This window comes from Salmo salar, chromosome 09, assembly GCF_965601325.2.
Source record: "Salmo salar chromosome 09, fSalSal1, whole genome shotgun sequence".
Classification (NCBI taxonomy): domain Eukaryota; kingdom Metazoa; phylum Chordata; class Actinopteri; order Salmoniformes; family Salmonidae; genus Salmo; species Salmo salar.
The window spans coordinates 105,703,497-105,722,915 of record NC_138299.1 but is presented as its reverse complement, the minus strand read 5'-3'; positions in this window follow the sequence as shown (position 1 = coordinate 105,722,915).

Below are 19,419 nucleotides of genomic sequence, written 5' to 3'. Positions count from 1 at the left end.
CCCCGTGTCTCTCTCAATACAACTGAAATCAGGCACCTAATCGTGTCTCTCTACCTACAGCTGAAATCAGGGACCTCCCCGTGTCTCTCTTACTACAGCTGACATAAGGGACGTCCCCGTGTCTCTCTCACTACAGCTGAAATCAGGGACCTCCTCGTGTCTCTCTCTCTACAGCTGAATTCAGGGACCTACTTGTGTCTCTCTTTCACTACAGCTGAAATCAGGGACCTCCCCGTGTCTCTCTCACTACAGTTGACATCAGGGACGTCGCCGTGTCTCTCTCACTACAGCTGAAATCAGGGACCTCATGTCTCTCTCGCTACAGCTGAAATCAAGGACCTCCCCGTGTCTCTCTCACTACAGCTGAAATCAGGGACCTCCCCGTGTCTCTCTCACTACAGCTGAAATCAGGGACCTCTTCGTGTCTCTGTCACTACAGCTGAAATCAGGGACCTCCTCGTGTCTCTGTCACTACAGCTGAAATCAGGGACCTCCCCGTGTCTCTCTCGCTACAACTGAAATCAGGGACCACATCGTGTCTCTCTCACTACAGCTGTAATCAGGGACCTCCTTGTGTCTCTCTCACTACAGCTGAAATCAGATACTTCCCCTTGTCTCTCTCACTACAGCTGAAATCAGGGACGTCCCAGTGTCTCTCTCACTACAGCTGACATCAGGGACATCCCCGTGTCTCTCTCACTACAGCTGAAATCAGGGACCTCCTCGTGTCTCTCTCACTACAGGTGAAATCAGGGACGTCCCCGTGTTTCTCTCACTACAGCTGAAATCAGTGAATGCCCCGTGTCTCTCGCACTACAGCTGAAATCAGGGAACTCCCCGTGTCTCTCTCACTACAGCTGAAATCAGGGACCTCCCCGTATCTCTCGCTCTCTACAGCTGATATCAGGGACCTCCACGTGTCTCTCTCACTAGAGTTGACATCAGGGACGTCACCGTGTCTCTCTCACAACAGCTGAAATCAGGGACCTCTTCGTGTATCACTACAGCTGAAATCAGGGACCTCCCCGTGTCTCTCTCACTACAGCTGAAATCAGGGACCTCCCCGTGTCTCTCTCACTACAGCTAAAATCAGGGAACTCCTCGTGTCTCTCTCAATACAACTGAAATCAGTGACCTCCCCGTGTCTCTGTCACTACAGCTGACATAAGGGACGTCCCAGTGTCTCTCTCACTACAGCTGAAATCAGGGACCTCCTCGTGTCTCTCTCTCTACAGCTGAATTCAGGGACCTACTTGTGTCTCTCTTTCACTACAGCTGAAATCAGGGACCTCCCCGTGTCTCTCTCACTACAGTTGACATCAGGGACGTCCCCGTGTCTCTCTCACTACAGCTGAAATCAGCGACCTCTTCGTGTCTCTCTCACTACAGCTGAAATCAGGGACCTCCTGGTGTCTCTCTCACTACAGCTGGAATCAGGGACCTCCTCGTGTCTCTCTCACTACAGCTGAAATCAGGGACCTCCTCGTGTCTCTCTCACTACAGCTGAAATCAGGGAACTCATGTCTCTCTCGCTACAGCTGAAATCAGGGACCTCCCCGTGTCTCTCTCACTACAGCTGAAATCAGGGACCTCACCGTGTCTCTCTCACTACAGCAGAAATCAGGGACCTCTTCGTGTCTCTGTCACTACAGCTGAAATCAGGGACCTCCTCGTGTCTCTCTCGCTACAGCTGAAATCAGGGACCTCATCGTGTCTCTCTCACTACAGCTGTAATCAGGGACCTCCTTGTGTCTCTCTCACTACAGCTGAAATCAGGGACTTCCCCTTGTCTCTCTCACTACAGCTGAAATCAGGGACGTCCCAGTGTCTCTCTCACTACAGCTGACATCAGGGACATCCCAGTGTCTCTCTCACTACAGCTGAAATCAGGGACCTCCTCGTGTCTCTCTCACTACAGGTGAAATCAGGGACGTCCCCGTGTCTCTCTCACTACAGCTGAAATCAGGGAACTCCCCGTGTCTCTCTCACTACAGCTGAAATTAGGGACCTCCTCGTGTCTCTGTCACTACAGCTGAAATCAGGGACGTCCCCGTGTTTCTCTCACTACAGCTGAAATCAGTGAATGCCCCGTGTCTCTCTCACTACAGCTGAAATCAGGGAACTCCCCGTGTCTCTCTCACTACAGCTGAAATCAGGGATCTCCCCGTATCTCTCTCTCTCTACAGCTGAAATCAGGGACCTCCACGTGTCTCTCTCACTAGAGTTGACATCAGGGACGTCACCGTGTCTCTCTCACAACAGCTGAAATCAGGGACCTCTTCGTGTATCACTACAGCTGAAATCAGGGACCTCCCCGTGTCTCTCTCACTACAGCTGAAATCAGGGACCTCCCCGTGTCTCTCTCACTACAGCTAAAATCAGGGACCTCCTCGTGTCTCTCTCACAACAGCTGAAATCAGGGACCTCCCCGTGTCTCTCTCAATACAACTGAAATCAGGCACCTAATCGTGTCTCTCTACCTACAGCTGAAATCAGGGACCTCCCCGTGTCTCTCTTACTACAGCTGACATAAGGGACGTCCCCGTGTCTCTCTCACTACAGCTGAAATCAGGGACCTCCTCGTGTCTCTCTCTCTACAGCTGAATTCAGGGACCTACTTGTGTCTCTCTTTCACTACAGCTGAAATCAGGGACCTCCCCGTGTCTCTCTCACTACAGTTGACATCAGGGACGTCGCCGTGTCTCTCTCACTACAGCTGAAATCAGGGACCTCATGTCTCTCTCGCTACAGCTGAAATCAAGGACCTCCCCGTGTCTCTCTCACTACAGCTGAAATCAGGGACCTCCCCGTGTCTCTCTCACTACAGCTGAAATCAGGGACCTCTTCGTGTCTCTGTCACTACAGCTGAAATCAGGGACCTCCTCGTGTCTCTGTCACTACAGCTGAAATCAGGGACCTCCCCGTGTCTCTCTCGCTACAACTGAAATCAGGGACCACATCGTGTCTCTCTCACTACAGCTGTAATCAGGGACCTCCTTGTGTCTCTCTCACTACAGCTGAAATCAGATACTTCCCCTTGTCTCTCTCACTACAGCTGAAATCAGGGACGTCCCAGTGTCTCTCTCACTACAGCTGACATCAGGGACATCCCCGTGTCTCTCTCACTACAGCTGAAATCAGGGACCTCCTCGTGTCTCTCTCACTACAGGTGAAATCAGGGACGTCCCCGTGTTTCTCTCACTACAGCTGAAATCAGTGAATGCCCCGTGTCTCTCGCACTACAGCTGAAATCAGGGAACTCCCCGTGTCTCTCTCACTACAGCTGAAATCAGGGACCTCCCCGTATCTCTCGCTCTCTACAGCTGATATCAGGGACCTCCACGTGTCTCTCTCACTAGAGTTGACATCAGGGACGTCACCGTGTCTCTCTCACAACAGCTGAAATCAGGGACCTCTTCGTGTATCACTACAGCTGAAATCAGGGACCTCCCCGTGTCTCTCTCACTACAGCTGAAATCAGGGACCTCCCCGTGTCTCTCTCACTACAGCTAAAATCAGGGAACTCCTCGTGTCTCTCTCAATACAACTGAAATCAGTGACCTCCCCGTGTCTCTGTCACTACAGCTGACATAAGGGACGTCCCAGTGTCTCTCTCACTACAGCTGAAATCAGGGACCTCCTCGTGTCTCTCTCTCTACAGCTGAATTCAGGGACCTACTTGTGTCTCTCTTTCACTACAGCTGAAATCAGGGACCTCCCCGTGTCTCTCTCACTACAGTTGACATCAGGGACGTCCCCGTGTCTCTCTCACTACAGCTGAAATCAGCGACCTCTTCGTGTCTCTCTCACTACAGCTGAAATCAGGGACCTCCTGGTGTCTCTCTCACTACAGCTGGAATCAGGGACCTCCTCGTGTCTCTCTCACTACAGCTGAAATCAGGGAACTCATGTCTCTCTCGCTACAGCTGAAATCAGGGACCTCCCCGTGTCTCTCTCACTACAGCTGAAATCAGGGACCTCACCGTGTCTCTCTCACTACAGCAGAAATCAGGGACCTCTTCGTGTCTCTGTCACTACAGCTGAAATCAGGGACCTCCTCGTGTCTCTCTCGCTACAGCTGAAATCAGGGACCTCATCGTGTCTCTCTCACTACAGCTGTAATCAGGGACCTCCTTGTGTCTCTCTCACTACAGCTGAAATCAGGGACTTCCCCTTGTCTCTCTCACTACAGCTGAAATCAGGGACGTCCCAGTGTCTCTCTCACTACAGCTGACATCAGGGACATCCCAGTGTCTCTCTCACTACAGCTGAAATCAGGGACCTCCTCGTGTCTCTCTCACTACAGGTGAAATCAGGGACGTCCCCGTGTCTCTCTCACTACAGCTGAAATCAGGGAACTCCCCGTGTCTCTCTCACTACAGCTGAAATTAGGGACCTCCTCGTGTCTCTGTCACTACAGCTGAAATCAGGGACGTCCCCGTGTTTCTCTCACTACAGCTGAAATCAGTGAATGCCCCGTGTCTCTCTCACTACAGCTGAAATCAGGGAACTCCCCGTGTCTCTCTCACTACAGCTGAAATCAGGGATCTCCCCGTATCTCTCTCTCTCTACAGCTGAAATCAGGGACCTCCACGTGTCTCTCTCACTAGAGTTGACATCAGGGACGTCACCGTGTCTCTCTCACAACAGCTGAAATCAGTGACCTCTTCGTGTATCACTACAGCTGAAATCAGGGACCTCCCCGTGTCTCTCTCACTACAGCTGAAAACAGGGACCTTCTCGTGTCTCTCTCACTACAGCTGAAATCAGGGACCTCATGTCTCTCTCGCTACAGCTGAAATCAGGGACCTCCCCGTGTCTCTGTCACTACAGCTGAAAACAGGGACCTCCTCGTGTCTCTCTCACTACAGCTGAAATCAGGGACCTCATGTCTCTCTCGCTACAGCTGAAATCAGGGACCTCCCCGTTTCTCTCTCACTACAGCTGAAATCAGGGACCTCCTCATGTCTCTCTCACTACAGCTGAAATCAGGGACCTCCTCGTGTCTCTCTCACTACAGCTGAAATCAGGGACCTCAAGTCTCTCTCGCTACAGCTGAAATCAGGGACCTCCCCGTGTCTCTGTCACGACAGCTGAAATCAGGGACCTCCTCGTGTCTCTGTCACTACAGCTGAAATCAGGGACCTCCCCGTGTCTCTCTCGCTACAACTGAAATCAGGGACCACATTGTGTCTCTCTCACTACTGCTGTAATCAGGGACCTCCTTGTGTCTCTCTCTCTACAGCTGAAATCAGGGACCTCCACGTGTCTCTCTCACTAGAGTTGACATCAGGGACGTCACCGTGTCTCTCTCACAACAGCTGAAATCAGTGACCTCTTCGTGTATCACTACAGCTGAAATCAGGGACCTCCCCGTGTCTCTCTCACTACAGCTGAAAACAGGGACCTTCTCGTGTCTCTCTCACTACAGCTGAAATCAGGGACCTCATGTCTCTCTCGCTACAGCTGAAATCAGGGACCTCCCCGTGTCTCTGTCACTACAGCTGAAAACAGGGACCTCCTCGTGTCTCTCTCACTACAGCTGAAATCAGGGACCTCATGTCTCTCTCGCTACAGCTGAAATCAGGGACTGCCCCGTTTCTCTCTCACTACAGCTGAAATCAGGGACCTCCTCATGTCTCTCTCACTACAGCTGAAATCAGGGACCTCCTCGTGTCTCTCTCACTACAGCTGAAATCAGGGACCTCAAGTCTCTCTCGCTACAGCTGAAATCAGGGACCTCCCCGTGTCTCTGTCACGACAGCTGAAATCAGGGACCTCCTCGTGTCTCTGTCACTACAGCTGAAATCAGGGACCTCCCCGTGTCTCTCTCGCTACAACTGAAATCAGGGACCACATTGTCTCTCTCACTACAGCTGTAATCAGGGACCTCCTTGTGTCTCTCTCACTACAGCTGAAATCAGATACTTCCCCTTGTCTCTCTCACTACAGCTGAAATCAGGGACGTCCCAGTGTCTCTCTCACTACAGCTGACATCAGGGACATCCCCGTGTCTCTCTCACTACAGCTGAAATCAGGGACCTCCTCGTGTCTCTCTCACTACAGGTGAAATCAGGGACGTCCCCGTGTTTCTCTCACTACAGCTGAAATCAGTGAATGCCCCGTGTCTCTCGCACTACAGCTGAAATCAGGGAACTCCCCGTGTCTCTCTCACTACAGCTGAAATCAGGGACCTCCCCGTATCTCTCTCTCTCTACAGCTGATATCAGGGACCTCCACGTGTCTCTCTCACTAGAGTTGACATCAGGGACGTCACCGTGTCTCTCTCACAACAGCTGAAATCAGGGACCTCTTCGTGTATCACTACAGCTGAAATCAGGGACCTCCCCGTGTCTCTCTCACTACAGCTGAAATCAGGGACCTCCCCGTGTCTCTCTCACTACAGCTAAAATCAGGGACCTCCTCGTGTCTCTCTCACAACAGCTGAAATCAGGGACCTCCCCGTGTCTCTCTCAATACAACTGAAATCAGGCACCTAATCGTGTCTCTCTACCTACAGCTGAAATCAGGGACCTCCCCGTGTCTCTCTTACTACAGCTGACATAAGGGACGTCCCCGTGTCTCTCTCACTACAGCTGAAATCAGGGACCTCCTCGTGTCTCTCTCTCTACAGCTGAATTCAGGGACCTACTTGTGTCTCTCTTTCACTACAGCTGAAATCAGGGACCTCCCCGTGTCTCTCTCACTACAGTTGACATCAGGGACGTCCCCGTGTCTCTCTCACTACAGCTGAAATCAGGGACCTAATGTCTCTCTCGCTACAGCTGAAATCAAGGACCTCCCCGTGTCTCTCTCACTACAGCTGAAATCAGGGACCTCCCCGTGTCTCTCTCACTACAGCTGAAATCAGGGACCTCTTCGTGTCTCTGTCACTACAGCTGAAATCAGGGACCTCCTCGTGTCTCTGTCACTACAGCTGAAATCAGGGACCTCCCCGTGTCTCTCTCGCTACAACTGAAATCAGGGACCACATCGTGTCTCTCTCACTACAGCTGTAATCAGGGACCTCCTTGTGTCTCTCTCACTACAGCTGAAATCAGATACTTCCCCTTGTCTCTCTCACTACAGCTGAAATCAGGGACGTCCCAGTGTCTCTCTCACTACAGCTGACATCAGGGACATCCCCGTGTCTCTCTCACTACAGCTGAAATCAGGGACCTCCTCGTGTCTCTCTCACTACAGGTGAAATCAGGGACGTCCCCGTGTTTCTCTCACTACAGCTGAAATCAGTGAATGCCCCGTGTCTCTCGCACTACAGCTGAAATCAGGGAACTCCCCGTGTCTCTCTCACTACAGCTGAAATCAGGGACCTCCCCGTATCTCTCTCTCTCTACAGCTGATATCAGGGACCTCCACGTGTCTCTCTCACTAGAGTTGACATCAGGGATGTCACCGTGTCTCTCTCACAACAGCTGAAATCAGGGACCTCTTCGTGTATCACTACAGCTGAAATCAGGGACCTCCCCGTGTCTCTCTCACTACAGCTGAAATCAGGGACCTCCCCGTGTCTCTCTCACTACAGCTAAAATCAGGGACCTCCTCGTGTCTCTCTCACAACAGCTGAAATCAGGGACCTCCCCGTGTCTCTCTCAATACAACTGAAATCAGTGACCTCCCCGTGTCTCTGTCACTACAGCTGAAATCAGGGACCTCCCCGTGTCTCTCTTACTACAGCTGACATAAGGGACGTCCCCGTGTCTCTCTCACTACAGCTGAAATCAGGGACCTCCTCGTGTCTCTCTCTCTACAGCTGAATTCAGGGACCTACTTGTGTCTCTCTTTCACTACAGCTGAAATCAGGGACCTCCCCGTGTCTCTCTCACTACAGTTGACATCAGGGACGTCCCCGAGTCTCTCTCACTACAGCTGAAATCAGCGACCTCTTCGTGTCTCTCTCACTACAGCTGAAATCAGGGACCTCCTGGTGTCTCTCTCACTACAGCTGGAATCAGGGACCTCCTCGTGTCTCTCTCACTACAGCTGAAATCAGGGACCTCCTCGTGTCTCTCTCACTACAGCTGAAATCAGGGAACTCATGTCTCTCTCGCTACAGCTGAAATCAGGGACCTCCCCGTGTCTCTCTCACTACAGCTGAAATCAGGGACCTCCCCGTGTCTCTCTCACTCCAGCTGAAATCAGGGACCTCCCCGTGTCTCTGTCACTACAGCTGAAATCAGGGACCTCCTCGTGTCTCTGTCACTACAGCTGAAATCAGGGACCTCCCCGTGTCTCTCTCGCTACAGCTGAAATCAGGGACCACATCGTGTCTCTCTAACTACAGCTGAAATCAGGGACCTCCTCGTGTCTCTCTCACTACAGCTGAAATCAGGGACTTCCCCGTGTCTCTCTCACTACAGCTGAAATCAGGGACCTCCCCGTATCTCTCTCTCTCTACAGCTGAAATCAGGGACCTCCACGTGTCTCTCTCACTAGAGTTGACATCAGGGACGTCACCGTGTCTCTCTCACAACAGCTGAAATCAGGGACCTCTTCGTGTATCACTACAGCTGAAATCAGGGACCTCCCCGTATCTCTCACACTACAGCTGAAAACAGGAACCTCCTCGTGTCTCTCTCACTACAGCTGAAATCAGGGACCTCCCCGTGTCTCTGTCACTACAGGTGAAATCAGGGACCTCCCCGTGTCTCTCTCACTACAGCTGAAATCAGGGAATGCCCCGTGTCTCTCTCACTACAGCTGAAATCAGGGACCTCCTCGTGTCTCTCTCACAACATCTGAAATCAGGGACCTCCCTGTGTCTCTCTCATTACAGCTGAAATCAGGGACCTCCCCGTGTCTCTGTCACTACAGCTGAAATCAGGGACCTCCTCGTGTCTCTCTCACTACAGCTGAAATAAGGGATGTCCTCGTATCTCTCTTACTTCAGCTGAAATCAGGCACCTAATCGTGTCTCTCTAACTACAGCTGAAATCAGGGACCTCCCCGTGTCTCTCTCAATACAACTGAAATCAGTGACCTCCCCGTGTCTCTGTCACTACAGCTGAAATCAGGGACCTCCCCGTGTCTCTCTTACTACAGCTTACATAAGGGACGTCCCCGTGTCTCTCTCACTACAGCTGAAATCAGGGACCTCCTCGTGTCTCTCTCTCTACAGCTGAATTCAGTGACCTACTTGTGTCTCTCTTTCACTACAGCTGAAATCAGGGACCTCCCCGTGTCTCTCTCACTACAGTTGACATCAGGGACGTCCCCGTGTCTCTCTCAATACAGCTGAAATCAGCGACCTCTTCGTGTCTCTCTCACTACAGCTGAAATCAGGGACCTCCTGGTGTCTCTCTCACTACAGCTGGAATCAGGGACCTCCTCGTGTCTCTCTCACTACAGCTGAAATCAGGGACCTCCTCGTGTCTCTCTCACTACAGCTGAAATCAGGGACCTCATGTCTCTCTCGCTACAGCTGAAATCAGGGACCTCCCCGTGGCTCTCTCACTACAGCTGAAATCAGGGACCTCATCGTGTCTCTCTCACTACAGCTGTAATCAGGGACCTCCTTGTGTCTCTCTCACTACACCTGAAATCAGGGACTTCCCCATGTCTCTCTCACTACAGCTGAAATCAGGGACGTCCCCGTGTCTCTCTCACTACAGGTGACATCAGGGACATCCCCGTGTCTCTCTCACTAAAGCTGAAATCAGGGACCTCCTCGTGTCTCTGTCACTACAGCTGAAATCAGGGACGTCCCCGTGTTTCTCTCACTACAGCTGAAATCAGGGAATGCCCCGTGTCTCTCTCACTACAGCTGAAATCAGGGAACTCCCAGTGTCTCTCTCACTACAGCTGAAATCAGGGACCTCCCCGTATCTCTCTCTCTCTACAGCTGAAATCAGGGACCTCCACGTGTCTCTCTCACTAGAGTTGAGATCAGGGACGTCACCGTGTCTCTCTCACAACAGCTGAAATCAGGGACCTCTTCGTGTATCACTACAGCTGAAATCAGGGACCTCCCCGTATCTCTCACACTACAGCTGAAAACAGGAACCTCCTCGTGTCTCTCTCACTACAGCTGAAATCAGGGACCTCCCCGTGTCTCTGTCACTACAGGTGAAATCAGGGACCTCCCCGTGTCTCTCTCACTACAGCTGAAATCAGGGACCTCCCCGTGTCTCTGTCACTACAGCTGAAATCAGGGACCTCCTCGTGTCTCTGTCACTACAGCTGAAATCAGGGACCTCCCCGTGTCTCTCTCGCTACAGCTGAAATCAGGGACCACATCGTGTCTCTCTAACTACAGCTGAAATCAGGGACCTCCTCGTGTCTCTCTCACTACAGCTGAAATCAGGGACTTCCCCGTGTCTCTCTCACTACAGCTGAAATAAGGGACGTCCCCGTGTCTCTTTAACTACAGCTGAAATTAGGGACCTCCTTGTGTCTCTGTCACTACAGCTGACACCAGGGACGTCCCCGTGTCTCTCTCACTACAGCTGGAATCAGGGAACTCCCCGTGTCTCTCTCACTACAGCTGAAATTAGGGACCTCCTCGTGTCTCTGTCACTACAGCTGAAATCAGGGACCTCCTCGTGTCTCTCTCACTGCAGCTGAATTCAGGGACGTCCTCGTGTCTCTCTCACTTCAGCTGAAATCAGGCACCTAATCGTGTCTCTCTAACTACAGCTGAAATCAGGGACCTCCCCGTGTCTCTCTCACTACAGCTGAAATCGGGTAACTCCTCGTGTCTCTCTCACAACAGCTGAAATCAGGGACCTCCCCGTGTCTCTCTCAATACAGCTGAAATCAGTGACCTCCCCGTGTCTCTGTCACTACAGCTGAAATCAGGGACCTCCCCGTGTCTCTCTTACTACAGCTGACATGAGGGACGTCCCCGTGTCTCTCTCACTACAGCTGAAATCAGGGACCTCCTCGTGTCTCTCTCTCTACAGCTGAATTCAGGGACCTACTTGTGTCTCTCTTTCACTACAGCTGAAATCAGGGACCTCCCCGTGTCTCTCTCACTACAGTTGACATCAGGGACGTCCCCGTGTCTCTCTCACTACAGCTGAAATCAGGGACCTCCCCGTGTCTCTCTTACTACAGCTGACATAAGGGACGTCCCCGTGTCTCTCTCACTACAGCTGAAATCAGGGACCTCCTCGTGTCTCTCTCTCTACAGCTGAATTCAGGGACCTACTTGTGTCTCTCTTTCACTACAGCTGAAATCAGGGACCTCCCCGTGTCTCTCTCACTACAGTTGACATCAGGGACGTCCCCGTGTCTCTCTCACTACAGCTGAAATCAGCGACCTCTTCGTGTCTCTCTCACTACAGCTGAAATCAGGGACCTCCTGGTGTCTCTCTCACTACAGCTGGAATCAGGGACCTCCTCGTGTCTCTCTCACTACAGCTGAAATCAGGGACCTCCTCGTGTCTCTCTCACTACAGCTGAAATCAGGGAACTCATGTCTCTCTCGCTACAGCTGAAATCAGGGACCTCCCCGTGTCTCTCTCACTACAGCTGAAATCAGGGACCTCCCCGTGTCTCTCTCACTCCAGCTGAAATCAGGGACCTCCCCGTGTCTCTGTCACTACAGCTGAAATCAGGGACCTCCTCGTGTCTCTGTCACTACAGCTGAAATCAGGGACCTCCCCGTGTCTCTCTCGCTACAGCTGAAATCAGGGACCACATCGTGTCTCTCTAACTACAGCTGAAATCAGGGACCTCCTCGTGTCTCTCTCACTACAGCTGAAATCAGGGACTTCCCCGTGTCTCTCTCACTACAGCTGAAATCAGGGACCTCCCCGTATCTCTCTCTCTCTACAGCTGAAATCAGGGACCTCCACGTGTCTCTCTCACTAGAGTTGACATCAGGGACGTCACCGTGTCTCTCTCACAACAGCTGAAATCAGGGACCTCTTCGTGTATCACTACAGCTGAAATCAGGGACCTCCCCGTATCTCTCACACTACAGCTGAAAACAGGAACCTCCTCGTGTCTCTCTCACTACAGCTGAAATCAGGGACCTCCCCGTGTCTCTGTCACTACAGGTGAAATCAGGGACCTCCCCGTGTCTCTCTCACTACAGCTGAAATCAGGGAATGCCCCGTGTCTCTCTCACTACAGCTGAAATCAGGGACCTCCTCGTGTCTCTCTCACAACATCTGAAATCAGGGACCTCCCTGTGTCTCTCTCATTACAGCTGAAATCAGGGACCTCCCCGTGTCTCTGTCACTACAGCTGAAATCAGGGACCTCCTCGTGTCTCTCTCACTACAGCTGAAATAAGGGATGTCCTCGTATCTCTCTTACTTCAGCTGAAATCAGGCACCTAATCGTGTCTCTCTAACTACAGCTGAAATCAGGGACCTCCCCGTGTCTCTCTCACTACAGCTAAAATCAGGGACCTCCTCGTGTCTCTCTCACAACAGCTGAAATCAGGGACCTCCCCGTGTCTCTCTCAATACAACTGAAATCAGTGACCTCCCCGTGTCTCTGTCACTACAGCTGAAATCAGGGACCTCCCCGTGTCTCTCTTACTACAGCTTACATAAGGGACGTCCCCGTGTCTCTCTCACTACAGCTGAAATCAGGGACCTCCTCGTGTCTCTCTCTCTACAGCTGAATTCAGTGACCTACTTGTGTCTCTCTTTCACTACAGCTGAAATCAGGGACCTCCCCGTGTCTCTCTCACTACAGTTGACATCAGGGACGTCCCCGTGTCTCTCTCAATACAGCTGAAATCAGCGACCTCTTCGTGTCTCTCTCACTACAGCTGAAATCAGGGACCTCCTGGTGTCTCTCTCACTACAGCTGGAATCAGGGACCTCCTCGTGTCTCTCTCACTACAGCTGAAATCAGGGACCTCCTCGTGTCTCTCTCACTACAGCTGAAATCAGGGACCTCATGTCTCTCTCGCTACAGCTGAAATCAGGGACCTCCCCGTGTCTCTCTCACTACAGCTGAAATCAGGGACCTCATCGTGTCTCTCTCACTACAGCTGTAATCAGGGACCTCCTTGTGTCTCTCTCACTACACCTGAAATCAGGGACTTCCCCATGTCTCTCTCACTACAGCTGAAATCAGGGACGTCCCCGTGTCTCTCTCACTACAGGTGACATCAGGGACATCCCCGTGTCTCTCTCACTAAAGCTGAAATCAGGGACCTCCTCGTGTCTCTGTCACTACAGCTGAAATCAGGGACGTCCCCGTGTTTCTCTCACTACAGCTGAAATCAGGGAATGCCCCGTGTCTCTCTCACTACAGCTGAAATCAGGGAACTCCCAGTGTCTCTCTCACTACAGCTGAAATCAGGGACCTCCCCGTATCTCTCTCTCTCTACAGCTGAAATCAGGGACCTCCACGTGTCTCTCTCACTAGAGTTGACATCAGGGACGTCACCGTGTCTCTCTCACAACAGCTGAAATCAGGGACCTCTTCGTGTATCACTACAGCTGAAATCAGGGACCTCCCCGTATCTCTCACACTACAGCTGAAAACAGGAACCTCCTCGTGTCTCTCTCACTACAGCTGAAATCAGGGACCTCCCCGTGTCTCTGTCACTACAGGTGAAATCAGGGACCTCCCCGTGTCTCTCTCACTACAGCTGAAATCAGGGACCTCCCCGTGTCTCTGTCACTACAGCTGAAATCAGGGACCTCCTCGTGTCTCTGTCACTACAGCTGAAATCAGGGACCTCCCCGTGTCTCTCTCGCTACAGCTGAAATCAGGGACCACATCGTGTCTCTCTAACTACAGCTGAAATCAGGGACCTCCTCGTGTCTCTCTCACTACAGCTGAAATCAGGGACTTCCCCGTGTCTCTCTCACTACAGCTGAAATAAGGGACGTCCCCGTGTCTCTTTAACTACAGCTGAAATTAGGGACCTCCTTGTGTCTCTGTCACTACAGCTGACACCAGGGACGTCCCCGTGTCTCTCTCACTACAGCTGGAATCAGGGAACTCCCCGTGTCTCTCTCACTACAGCTGAAATTAGGGACCTCCTCGTGTCTCTGTCACTACAGCTGAAATCAGGGACCTCCTCGTGTCTCTCTCACTGCAGCTGAAATCAGGGACGTCCTCGTGTCTCTCTCACTTCAGCTGAAATCAGGCACCTAATCGTGTCTCTCTAACTACAGCTGAAATCAGGGACCTCCCCGTGTCTCTCTCACTACAGCTGAAATCGGGTAACTCCTCGTGTCTCTCTCACAACAGCTGAAATCAGGGACCTCCCCGTGTCTCTCTCAATACAGCTGAAATCAGTGACCTCCCCGTGTCTCTGTCACTACAGCTGAAATCAGGGACCTCCCCGTGTCTCTCTTACTACAGCTGACATGAGGGACGTCCCCGTGTCTCTCTCACTACAGCTGAAATCAGCGACCTCCTCGTGTCTCTCTCTCTACAGCTGAATTCAGGGACCTACTTGTGTCTCTCTTTCACTACAGCTGAAATCAGGGACCTCCCCGTGTCTCTCTCACTACAGTTGACATCAGGGACGTCCCCGTGTCTCTCTCACTACAGCTGAAATCAGCGACCTCTTCGTGTCTCTCTCACTACAGCTGAAATCAGGGACCTCCTGGTGTCTCTCTCACTACAGCTGGAATCAGGGACCTCCTCGTGGCTCTCTCACTACAGCTGAAATCAGGGACCTCCTCGTGTCTCTAACACTACAGCTGAAATCAGGGACCTCCCCGTGTCTCTCTCACTACAGCTGAAATCAGGGACCTCCCCGTGTCTCTCTCACTACAGCTGAAATCAGGGACCTCTTCGTGTCTCTGTCACTACAGCTGAAATCAGGGTCCTCCCCGTGTCTCTCTCACTACAGCTGAAATCAGGGACCTCCTCATGTCTCTCTCACAATAGCTGAAATCAGGGACCTCCCCGTGTCTCTCTCAATAAAGCTGAAATCAGTGACCTCCCCGTGTCTCTGTCACTACAGCTGAAATCAGGGACCTCCCCGTGTCTCTCTCAATACAGCTGAAATCAGTGACCTCCCCGTGTCTCTGTCACTACAGCTGAAATCGGGGACCTCCTCGTGTCTCTCTCACAACAGCTGAATTTAGGGACCTCCCCGTGTCTCTCTCAATACAGCTGAAATCAGTGACCTCCCCGTGTCTCTGTCACTACAGCTGAAATCAGGGACCTCCCCGTGTCTCTCTTACTACAGCTGACATGAGGGACGTCCCCGTGTCTCTCTCACTACAGCTGAAATCAGGGACCTCCTCGTGTCTCTCTCTCTACAGCTGAATTCAGGGACCTACTTGTGTCTCTCTTTCACTACAGCTGAAATCAGGGACCTCCCCGTGTCTCTCTCACTACAGTTGACATCAGGGACGTCCCCGTGTCTCTCTCACTACAGCTGAAATCAGCGACCTCTTCGTGTCTCTCTCACTACAGCTGAAATCAGGGACCTCCTGGTGTCTCTCTCACTACAGCTGGAATCAGGGACCTCCTCGTGTCTCTCTCACTACACCTGAAATCAGGGACCTCTTCGTGTCTCTCTCACTACAGCTGAAATCAGGGACCTCCTGGTGTCTCTCTCACTACAGCTGGAATCAGGGACCTCCTCGTGTCTCTCTCACTACAGCTGAAATCAGGGACCTCCTCGTGTCTCTCTCAATACAGCTGAAATCAGGGACCTCCCCGTGTCTCTGTCACTACAGCTGAAATCAGGGACCTCCCCGTGTCTCTCTTACTACAGCTGACATGAGGGACGTCCCCGTGTCTCTCTCACTACAGCTGAAATCAGGGACCTCCTCGTGTCTCTCTCTCTACAGCTGAATTCAGGGACCTACTTGTGTCTCTCTTTCACTACAGCTGAAATCAGGGACCTCCCCGTGTCTCTCTCACTACAGTTGACATCAGGGACGTCCCCGTGTCTCTCTCACTACAGCTGAAATCAGCGACCTCTTCGTGTCTCTGTCACTACAGCTGAAATCAGGGTCCTCCCCGTGTCTCTCTCACTACAGCTGAAATCAGGGACCTCCTCATGTCTCTCTCACAATAGCTGAAATCAGGGACCTCCCCGTGTCTCTCTCAATAAAGCTGAAATCAGTGACCTCCCCGTGTCTCTGTCACTACAGCTGAAATCAGGGACCTCCCCGTGTCTCTCTCAATACAGCTGAAATCAGTGACCTCCCCGTGTCTCTGTCACTACAGCTGAAATCGGGGACCTCCTCGTGTCTCTCTCACAACAGCTGAATTTAGGGACCTCCCCGTGTCTCTCTAAATACAGCTGAAATCAGTGACCTCCCCGTGTCTCTGTCACTACAGCTGAAATCAGGGACCTCCCCGTGTCTCTCTTACTACAGCTGACATGAGGGACGTCCCCGTGTCTCTCTCACTACAGCTGAAATCAGGGACCTCCTCGTGTCTCTCTCTCTACAGCTGAATTCAGGGACCTACTTGTGTCTCTCTTTCACTACAGCTGAAATCAGGGACCTCCCCGTGTCTCTCTCACTACAGTTGACATCAGGGACGTCCCCGTGTCTCTCTCACTACAGCTGAAATCAGCGACCTCTTCGTGTCTCTCTCACTACAGCTGAAATCAGGGACCTCCTGGTGTCTCTCTCACTACAGCTGGAATCAGGGACCTCCTCGTGTCTCTCTCACTACACCTGAAATCAGGGACCTCTTCGTGTCTCTCTCACTACAGCTGAAATCAGGGACCTCCTGGTGTCTCTCTCACTACAGCTGGAATCAGGGACCTCCTCGTGTCTCTCTCACTTCAGCTGAAATCAGGGACCTCCTCGTGTCTCTCTCAATACAGCTGAAATCAGGGACCTCCCCGTGTCTCTGTCACTACAGCTGAAATCAGGGACCTCCCCGTGTCTCTCTTACTACAGCTGACATGAGGGACGTCCCCGTGTCTCTCTCACTACAGCTGAAATCAGGGACCTCCTCGTGTCTCTCTCTCTACAGCTGAATTCAGGGACCTACTTGTGTCTCTCTTTCACTACAGCTGAAATCAGGGACCTCCCCGTGTCTCTCTCACTACAGTTGACATCAGGCACGTCCCCGTGTCTCTCTCACTACAGCTGAAATCAGCGACCTCTTCGTGTCTCTCTCACTACAGCTGAAATCAGGGACCTCCTGGTGTCTCTCTCACTACAGCTGGAATCAGGGACCTCCTCGTGTCTCTCTCACTACAGCTGAAATCAGAGACTTCCTCGTGTCTCTCTCACTACAGCTGAAATCAGGGACCTCATGTCTCTCTCGCTACAGCTGAAATCAGGGACCTCCCCGTGTCTCTCTCACTACAGCTGAAATCAGGGACCTCCCCGTGTCTCTCTCACTACAGCTGAAATCAGGGACCTCTTCGTGTCTCTGTCACTACAGCTGAAATCAGGGTCCTCCCCGTGTCTCTCTCACTACAGCTGAAATCAGGGACCTCCTCATGTCTCTCTCACAATAGCTGAAATAAGGGACCTCCCCGTGTCTCTCTCAATAAAGCTGAAATCAGTGACCTCACCGTGTCTCTGTCACTACAGCTGAAATCAGGGACCTCCCCGTGTCTCTCTCAATACAGCTGAAATCAGTGACCTCCCCGTGTCTCTGTCACTACAGCTGAAATCAGGGACCTCCCCGTGTCTCTCTTACTACAGCTGACATGAGGGACGTCCCCGTGTCTCTCTCACTACAGCTGAAATCAGGGACCTCCTCGTGTCTCTCTCTCTACAGCTGAATTCAGAACCTACTTGTGTCTCTCTTTCACTACAGCTGAAATCAGGGACCTCCCGTGTCTCTCTCACTACAGTTGACATCAGGGACGTCCCCGTGTCTCTCTCACTACAGCTGAAATCAGCGACCTCTTCGTGTCTCTCTCACTACAGCTGAAATCAGGGACCTCCTGGTGTCTCTCTCACTACAGCTGGAATCAGGGACCTCCTCGTGTCTCTCTCACTACAGCTGAAATCAGAGACTTCCTCGTGTCTCTCTCACTACAGCTGAAATCAGGGACCTCATGTCTCTCTCGCTACAGCTGAAATCAGGGACCTCCCCGTGTCTCTCTCACTACAGCTGAAATCAGGGACCTCCCCGTGTCTCTCTCACTACAGCTGAAATCAGGGACCTCTTCGTGTCTCTGTCACTACAGCTGAAATCAGGGTCCTCCCCGTGTCTCTCTCACTACAGCTGAAATCAGGGACCTCCTCATGTCTCTCTCACAATAGCTGAAATAAGGGACCTCCCCGTGTCTCTCTCAATAAAGCTGAAATCAGTGACCTCCCCGTGTCTCTGTCACTACAGCTGAAATCAGGGACCTCCCCGTGTCTCTCTCAATACAGCTGAAATCAGTGACCTCCCCGTGTCTCTGTCACTACAGCTGAAATCAGGGACCTCCCCGTGTCTCTCTTACTACAGCTGACATGAGGGACGTCCCCGTGTCTCTCTCACTACAGCTGAAATCAGGGACCTCCTCGTGTCTCTCTCTCTACAGCTGAATTCAGAACCTACTTGTGTCTCTCTTTCACTACAGCTGAAATCAGGGACCTCCCGTGTCTCTCTCACTACAGTTGACATCAGGGACGTCCCCGTGTCTCTCTCACTACAGCTGAAATCAGCGACCTCTTCGTGTCTCTCTCACTACAGCTGAAATCAGGGACCTCCTGGTGTCTCTCTCACTACAGCTGGAATCAGGGACCTCCTCGTGTCTCTCTCACTACAGCTGAAATCAGTGACCTCCTCGTGTCTCTCTCACTACAGCTGAAATCAGGGACCTCATGTCTCTCTCGCTACAGCTGAAATCAGGGACCTCCCCGTGTCTCTCTCACTACAGCTGAAATCAGGGACCTCCCCGTGTCTCTCTCACTACAGCTGAAATCAGGGACCTCTTCGTGTCTCTGTCACTACAGCTGAAATCAGGGACCTCTTCGTGTCTCTGTCACTACAGCTGAAATCAGGGACCTCCCCGTGTCTCTCTCGCTACAGCTGAAATCAGGGACCTCATCGTGTCTCTCTCACTACAGCTGTAATCAGGGACCTCCTTGTGTCTCTCTCACTACAGCTGAAATCAGGGACTTCCCCATGTCTCTCTCACTACAGCTGAAATCAGGGACGTCCCCGTGTCTCTCTCACTACAGCTGACATCAGGGACATCCCTGTGTCTCTCTCACTATAGCTGAAATCAGGGACCTCCTCGTGTCTCTCTCACTACAGGTGAAATCAGGGACTTCCCCGTGTCTCTCTCACTACAGCTGAAATCAGCGACCTCTTCGTGTCTCTCTCACTACAGCTGAAATCAGGGACCTCCTGGTGTCTCTCTCACTACAGCTGGATTCAGGGACCTCCTCGTGTCTCTCTCACTACAGCTGAAATCAGGGACCTCATGTCTCTCTCGCTACAGCTGAAATCAGGGACCTCCCCGTGTCTCTCTCACTACAGCTGAAATCAGGGACCTACCCGTGTCTCTCTCACTACAGCTGAAATCAGGGACCTCTTCGTGTCTCTGTCA